Here is a 9,338-nt window from a genome sequence, read left to right on the forward strand (position 1 = left end):
AAAATAACAGTAAATTCAGTAAAAATGAACAAGGGTTTCTTCTCAAAAAAAGTACATGATATCTGGAACCAAACCTCAAGATTTCTCTTGGGGACCTCCAGACAACCATCAGCAGCTCCTGATTTCACATAATTAAATATTGATTAGGTATTTATGATAACTACACTTAATGCTCTGCTTTCTCAAGGACAGAGCAGGAAAGGGTTAAAAACACTCTTTGATATCAAATCATTTCTTCTTATATTAATATCAGTTGTCTGTGTTTCTAATATTAATATTTTATATAGAGGCAATAAATTCCTACAAAGACATGAAAACTTAATGTTCAAGCCTGAGTCTCAATCATCCAATCACACCCTTGACTGATGATTTCAAAAATAACTAGGTATCTTTTCCTCACCATTTTATTTTTAGTATTTCAGTCTCATTTTCAACTTTTATTTAGAAAGAGTTTAAATATACAGCACAAATAATCTGTGGTGGAAGTGCTGTGTGATTTATTCTTAACCTTTTTTTGACCAGCCTGTCTGTATCTCTTGAAATTAAACAGGTTTCTGTGCATTTTTAAGACTGATGTGTGTAAATGAGCTCTTTTCTGATTGGCTGCACTGTATTGTTCCTACATTAAAAAGTAGTCCAGGTTAAAACCATGCTTATAACTTCAGTGTGAGTGGGTGGAGCTAAACTGATGTAGGCTGTAGTATTTTAAAATGCCAATCAGTCAGGTTAGTGAGTAAAGTTCAGGTTTGCTCCATTATATTTAGAATGTAATAGGTGCCCCTTTCAAGGTGGAGCAGAAAGTTTAAGAAGCCAATTTTAGCCTCATAGCATCTTCTACTTAAGTTGCTTTTTGGAAAAGTACTTTTACTTTGACTGCAGTAACAACACTGTTCCTGGAGGATGGTTTTAGACTGCTCATCTGTGCCGTTAAAATTAGAGGTAGATGTGCGCTCGGACGTGGCTGGTGTACACAATCTTCTGCTGAGGTATCTGTGCTTATGTAATTTGTCTGTTAGAATATTTGATTACCATTAAAAATGTTGATGAAATGGTGTCTGGCCACTTTGGTCTGCGGCAGCTGTCCAGTCTAGAGCTGAGACTTGGTACTGGGCTATTTATGATGTGCAACCACAAACTGAAATGCATGTTAACTCTGTGGTATGTGGCTGTGAGGAACTGTCTACAGCGGCCTATAGCAGGCCACGTCCACCTGCTGCTCCAACGTTTCTTGCGTATTAACAGTGAGTTTGTGCTGCAGTAACAGCCTCTACTCTGGGAAGGCTTTAAACTAGATGTTGGAACATTGTTGTGGGGATTTGATTGAGCATTAGTGAGGTCAGGTACTGATGTTGGACAGTCAGTTCTGGATCACTCCAACTCATCCCAAAGGTATTGAATGGAGCTCCATCACTCCAGAGAACACAGTTCCACAGCTCAATGCTGGGTGCTTTATACCTCACTAGCCTATGCTTTGCATTGGACATGGAGACCTCAGGCTCATGTGTAGCTGCTCCAGAGCATCACATTGTACTACACAGTGCAATTCTATGGAGGTTATGCAAGCTGGTTCAGTAATAGGACCAAATTTTCCCACTTCAGTTTAGAGCTGGAGTTACAAAGTTAATGTAGCTAAAACCCAAATCATTTTTGTAAATACATCTCCAAAACTTTACTTTAGTTTACTATATAAACTTTATTTATTCTTATGGTCCGTTTAGTAGTGTTGCAGTGCTCACACAGCCCAGAGAGACTGACGTCATGCAGAACAGAACAGACAGAAAGTGGTTACAGCTCAGGTTCAGAGCGGTGGGCTTCAAAACTAAACCCACTCAGACAGACGAGCTGCAGCACTGGACCTTAAAGCCATGTCTGTGGTCAGATCCTCCATTGGAATACCGCCAGCACCCCCGTTTAAGGAACAATATCAAAGGCGAGCCTCCATTCTCACCCTCAGGGGACTTTTTCCAGCTCAGGGTCACTCATAGCCGGGCCATCAGATTTCACTGATTGACTGCGTTATTAACAGAAGCCGCTGGTTCAGAGAATGCCGTGAATCATTAACGGGACTTGGTTTGAGTGATCAGCTGCAGCATGTCTGTGATCTCCAACACGTTTCTGAATCTGTGACGCAGGTTTTGGCAGAGAAGCACAGACATTCATCGCTCCCTCGGTCAGCTGACAACCTGTTCTCAGAAGCTGTAAAGTCCGGCAGTGGTCAGTGTCACTGTACTGTACAGCTCAAATCACAGCTGACTCCTCACACAGCAGGATGGGTACGCTTTGAAGGTCTTGCAGCTGCAGTTCATCCACTGTGCAGGATAGTTAAGCTACTGAAAATGAAATCTTAAAAAGGTTTCAAAACAGCTTTGATAAGAGTTTAAAGTGGAAAATGTAGTTTTTGAGATCAAATCAGTTGATCATATATATATATATATATATATACTGGAGATCAAAATTAGAGAACAATTCAAGAACACTTGATTTTTTCAGAAATAATACAATCTTCATTGGTCAACATTTGAAGGATTTTTTTGTTAGGGGTATACCATGCCACTAGAACAGCGTTTAACAAAATAACCAAAGTACTTCAACCAAAAATCTTTATTTTGCAAGAAACACAATGATCAAAATTAAAGAACAGCAATGACTGTAGCACAGAGAAAGATTACAATTAAATTTTCAGAAGGTTAAAACAGTCACCGGTCAGTAGGACGTGTACAGGCCTTTGCTTTGAATGACTTCAGCACATCTGCGGCCACAGGACATGACTTGTCTCTCACACTGTTCTGGTGTGATTTTGGTCCACTCTTCTTGCAGTTTTTTCCACAGTTCGTGACTGTAGTGGGTTTCTTGGCCATAACTTTGTCACCAAGGATTTTCCAGAGGTTTTCTATTGGGTTTAGATCAGGACTCTGAGCTGGCCATTTCATTGTTTCAATGTTTTCAATTTCAAGGAACTGCTTTACCCATTTTGCTGTGACAGGGGGCATTGTCATGTATGAAAATTGCTGGCTGATTGAGTGACAAACGCAAGGAAGGAACCATGTGTTGTTGAAGAAGGTTCTGATACACACTTGCATTCACTCTGCCATGTAGCTGTATGAGAGGCCCCTGAAAACATTCCCCAAACCATGACATTTCCTCCTCCTTTCACTGTCACCTTTCACTGACTTCTTTACACACTTTGGGTTCAGTCTTTCCCCAGTTTGTCGAAGAACATAATGTTTCCCATCAGACCCAAATAAATTAAACTTGCTTTCATCACTAAAGTGAACTCTGGACCATGTTTCCTCTGTCCACACAACATGCTCCTCAGCAAAGGTTAATCTAGCCTTTTGATTCTTTCTGCTAATGAGAGGTTTGGTCACTGCAGAGTGGGCTTTCAGTCCAAATGCTCTTAAACGTCGAGACACTGTATGACGAGATAGATCCTTACCCTGTTCAGTGCTGAACTGGCAAGCAATTCCAGCTGCAGTGTTGAACCGATTGCCCATGGAAATTCTCCGCATTATCCTGTCCTCTCTCGCATTTGTCTTTCGTGGACGACCAGCCTTCTTGGGAGACTTGAATGAGTTTGTGGTGTTGTAAAGATGCAGTATTCTGGAAATTACAGACTTGGAACGACCAACTTCTCTTGCTATGGCTGATAGGGTCACCCCTTTGGCCTTCATCTTGACAACCTGCTGATGGAGGGTTTCAGTCACTTTGGAACGGCTTTCCATCTTGCAAAGTCAGGGAAAACTGGAAAGTTAGGCTGCCAGTTAAATAGGGTTTCTCAGATAATTAAGGAAATTAGCACCAGGTGCCATATCAACGCCAACTTGCAGGTGTCTGAAAGTGTTCTCTAATTTTGATCAGTGTTCTTTTTCAAATACCTCATTTAAGTTTTTTATACTGTGCCTTACAATGTAAGGAACTCATGAAATATGTTTGAAATACTGATCTTTAACTCCTGTTAGGATAAATTCACATAGGACTACATATATATATATATATATATATGTGTGTGTGTGTGTGTGTGTGTGTGTGTGTGTGTGTGTGTGTGTGTATGTATGTATATATCCCTTTCTAAATCCATAGGCATTTATTTGGAGTTGGTCCCACCTTTGCAGCTATAACAGCTTCCACTTTTCTGGGAAGCTTTCTGCAAGACTTTGGAATGTCTGTGGGAATTTTTTCCCATTCATCCATACAAGCATTTGTAAGATCAGACACTGATGTTGGATGAGAGAGCCTGGCTCACAATCTCTGTTCTACTTGAACCCAAAGGTGTTGGACAGGGTTGAGGTCAGGGCTCTGGGCCAGTCACGTTCTTCCACACTAAACTCACCCAACAATGCCTTTATGGATCTTTTTGTGCACTGGGGCACAGATATGCTGGAACAGAAAAGTGTCTTCCCCAAACTATTCCCTCAAAATTGGAAGCATACAACTGTCCAAAATGTTTTGGTTTGCTGAATTATTGAGTCTAGACCAACCGCTGAAAAACAACGCCATAGCATTATCCCCCCTCCACCAAGCTTTACAGTTGACACAATGAAGTCAGGCAGGTAATGTTCTCCTGGCATTCATAGAATCCATACTTGTCCATCAGACTGCCAGATAGAGAAGCGTGATGCTTCAGTCCACAGAATTTGTTTCCATTACTCCAGGTGGTGTGCACTACTCTGTCCAATACTTGACATTGTGCTTGGTGATGTAAAGCTTGCATGCAGCTGCAGTAGCTTTTTTGCTAATGGTAATGCCAGCGGAGGTTTGGACATTGATAGTGGAATATCTGGCAGGGAAAACATTTCACAAACTAACTTGTTGTACCAATGGTATTCTATTACAGTACCATGCTCAAATTCAGAGCTCTTTAGGATGACCCATTCTTTCACTAATGTGTGTAAAGGCGGACTGCATGGCTAGGTGCTTGATTTTATGTACCTGTGGCAATGAGACTAAATGAAAAACCTGATTCGATTATTAATTTTAATAATTCAATGGTTAAGAGTTGTATGCCAATACTTGGGTCCATATGTTGTGTATGTGTAAATAGCTCTGCTGTGTCTGATCCACTTGTACCAGCACAACACACACAAATCAGTGTTAGATCAGTGCTGAGAATGATCCACCACCCAAATCGTACCTGCTCTATGGGGGTCATATAAATGTATAGAATTTATTCATGTATGTATGCTGATGATGTTTGTGTGTTCAATATGAGAGTTTAGGGTATCTATTTATAGCCAGATCACAACCCCCACCCCCCATTCCCCCAAAGCAACCTTTGACTCTGCACAGTTCTATGTGATGACCTGTCACCCACTTCTGTACAAAAAAGAGAAGATTGTGTATTCTCACCAAGGGAGAGTTGGTGGGTCTGATAGCTAGAAACGTTGTGAGTAACGCACGGTTACAGTCTTCTGTTGTGCAGAGCTGATTTACTGAAGCATTAACATCTCACAACTACAAGTACACAGTTTTTATCACATTTACAGCACTGTGCAACAGACATCTTTAAAATCTGTTTATCTGGCTGAAAGAGTTTACTCATTCTGAAACACACAGAATCAGAAACGCACAGTGTGCTTGTTTAACACTGTCTTGCCCTTTCCTCGAGGAAGCCCAGTATTTTCTGAAGTTAATCATCCAATACCTTGCCTTATCTAATCAATACTTCAACATGGAGTTTAATAAATCCATGTGATGCTGGAGTGCAGAGAGAACCTTCTGCTGAACTACTTGCAGCTATGGATTGCATGCACAGGGAAGTGACCAGTACCTTTTCAAACTTTAATATTGTTTACATACTACATCAAATGTTTGTTTTTCTTTTATGCATAAAAAAGACACAACAATTCAGTTTTTCAGGATCTGGGCCCTTTAGTGAGCTGAAATATTTAAAGCTGCAGTCTCAGCTATGTCTAATGCTTAGTGTAATCTTAATCTATGAGAGAAATGCAAACACCTCAAACATGATCTATCTCTGACCTGTAGAGCACCTTTGGACCTGCACAGGGTTTGTCCAACCCAAAGAGAGACATGAAATGCATTCTTTCAATCACAGCTGATGAAAAGATGTGTTTTAACTGTAACTGCATTTTTTGCTGAAGTCACTGTGAACATTGCTCTGTTGGAAAAAAATGTGATGTAATTCTAATAGAATTCAGTTGATATTTGAAGTTGGGACGTTGTGTAAAACATAAATAAAAACAGAATACAATGATTTGCAAATCATTTTCAACCTATATTCAATTGAATACACTACAAAGACAAGATATTTAATGTTCAAACATTTAATCTTTATTGTTTTTTACAAATATTCACTGATTTTGAATTTGATGCCTGCAACACGTTCCAAAGAAGTTGGGACAGGGGCATGTTTACACTGTGTTACATCAACTTTCCTTTTAACAACACTCAATAAGTGTTTGGGAACTAAGGACACTAATTGTTGAAGCTTTGTAGGTGGAATTCTTTCCCATTCTTGCTTGATGTACAACTTCAGTTGCTCAACAGTCCGGGGTCTCTGTTGTCGTATTTTGTGCTTCATAATGCGCCACACATTTTCAATGGGAGACAGGTCTGGACTGCAGACAGGCCAGTCTAGTACCCACATTCTTTTACTACAAAGCCACGCTGTTGTAACACGTGCAGAATGTGGCTTGGCATTGTCTTGCTGAAATAAGCAGGGACATCCCTGAAAAAGACGTTGCTTGGATGGCAGCATATGTTGCTCCTAAACCTGTATGTACCTTTCAGCATTAATGGTGCCTTCACAGATGTGCAAGTTACCCATGCCATGGGCACTAACACACCCCCATACCATCAGAGATGCTGGCTTTTGAACTTTGCACTGATAACAATCCGGACAGTCCTTTTCCACTTTGGCCCGGAGGACACGACATCCATGATTTCCAAAAACAATCTGAAATGTGGACCTCTTCTCCTTCTACCCGGCAGCTCCATCTCCAACATTCTTCGACCAATATATCCACTATTCCTCCTCAACACATGTCCAAACCATCTCAACCTGGCCTCTCTGGCTTTATCTCCAAACTGCTCCACCTTCACTGTCCCTCTGATCTGCTCATTTCTAATCTTGTCCATCCTTGTCACACCCAACGAAAATCTCAGCATCTTCATCTCCTCCACCTCCAGCTCAGCCTCCTGTCTTTTAGACAGAGCCACAGTCTCCAAACCATCATAGCAGGACGCACTACTGTCTTGTAAACCTTCCCTTTCACTCTTGCTGCTATCCTTCTGTCACACATCAGCCCTGACACCCGTCTCCACCCACTCCATCCTGCCTGCACCCTCTTTTTCACCTCTTTTCTACACTGTCCATTGCTCTGGATGGTTGACCCAAGATATTTGAAGTCATCCACCTTTTCGACCTCTACTCCTTGCATCTTCAGTATCCGTTACAGAATGATGTTGGTTTTAAATGCAGCGCCGCCTGAGGGGTTGAAAGTCACGGGCATTCAATGTTGGTTTTCTGCCTTGCCACTTACTTGCAGAGATTTCTCCAGAAATCCATAAATTCCTTGCAATTGCACGTTGAGAAACGTTGTTCTTAAACTGTTGAACTATTTGCTCATGCAGTTGTTCACAAAATGGTGAACCTCGCCCCGTCCTTGCTTGTGAACAACTGAGCCTTTCAGGGATGCTCCCTTTATACCCAATCATTACATTACATTACATTACAATTTAGCAGACGCTTTTATCCAAAGCGACTTACAAATAATGTGGTACATAAAACAAACATAGTCAGGCCTTAAAGGAGGCCAAGGGGTAAAAGCAGGGTAGAGAAGGGAAGGAGGGCAAGAAGGAGATGAAGGTTGGTAGTGGCTAGATTTGCAAGAGGCGATTAGAGCAAGTGCTCCCTGAAGAGCTCTGTCTTCAGGAGTTTCTTAAAAATAGCGAGGGACGCCCCTGCTCTGACAGCGGAAGGTAGCTTGTTCCACCATTGGGGAAGCAAGTATGAGAACAGTCTCGATTGCTTTGTGTGAATGTTTGGCAAAGCTAAGCGACGTTCATGACACTCACCTGTTTCTAATTAACCTGTTTACCTGTGGAATGTTCCAAACAGGTGTTTTTTTGAGCATTGCTCAACTTTCCCAGTCTTTTGTTGCCCTTGTCTCAACTTCTTTGGAACGTGTTGCAGGCATCAAATTCAAAATGAGTGAATATTTGCAAACAACAGTAAAGTTTATCTGTCTGAACATTAAATATTTTGTCTTTGTAGTGTATTCAATTGAATATAGGTTGAAAAGGATTTGCAAATCATCGTATTCTGTTTTTATTCATGTTTTACACAACGCCCCAACTTCATTGGAATTGGGGTTGTACACCAGGAATAACCCTGATTGATGGAAAAGCTCCACTCTACACTTCTATTAAAGGTCAATAAATGCTTCTTTAGCCTGGGTGGGGGAAATAGGGGGAGTAATAGGGGAAATTAAGCTGGATGGAGTTCTCAGTACTGCTTGTATTTCTTCACTGCACACACAGAGCCTGCTGGCTGCTCTCCAGCTCCAGAGGAATCGGGTCAGGATCTCCCAGAGCTAGATTACTAAACCACGCCAGCAAGTCCTGCAGGCTTTCAGATGCTGTATAAACGTGTAGAGAAAAACCAGATCTCCAGATTTCCTCCACATATTAGAAGAACTGGTAACTTTATAGAAACAGGCCTGAGTACACACCTTAATGAATATCTAATGACTGCTCAGTATTGTGTATTAGCTACATATTTAATAATAAAGTATCATCTGAATCATTTGAATTGTGGAATTAGTAATTACAATTTAATGACGGTTGAGTTATTTGATACTCAAAACTCATAAATTAAAGTTTTATAGTCCAGTTTTGTATGATACAGTAATACCTTACCATCTTGTTATTTTGTGTAATGCATAAACCTTCCTTTATGTTTAGTTATTCATTATTACGTGGTTAATATGTGCTTTTTCAAACATTATTAATCATTAATCAAACCATTATTAGTGATTGCTCATTGCTTTGCTCTAAAAACTTTACAGATGAACATATCAACATAGCTATACCAACATCATTCAAACTCTGGAAAGTTCGGTCTGACTGAGAATGCTACACTTGAATACAGTTTTTGATCCAAAGATCGAGTTTCGTACAATCTTCATTAAATGGGAGAATTTTTTTCCATAGGAATGAATGGAGTGCAGAAGTGCCATGCCCATCAACTGTACTTCTGCTTGAATGAAAGACACTGTTTCACATACAGGACAAGGACAGGAGAGGCTTCCAAGCACAAATTTAGTGTTGTTCTGGCCCACACTCACCTGCTTGTCATTTTTATCCCTTGTTTTTCACAG

Source organism: Pygocentrus nattereri, chromosome 21, assembly GCF_015220715.1.
Source record: "Pygocentrus nattereri isolate fPygNat1 chromosome 21, fPygNat1.pri, whole genome shotgun sequence".
NCBI classification, from domain to species: Eukaryota; Metazoa; Chordata; class Actinopteri; order Characiformes; family Serrasalmidae; genus Pygocentrus; species Pygocentrus nattereri.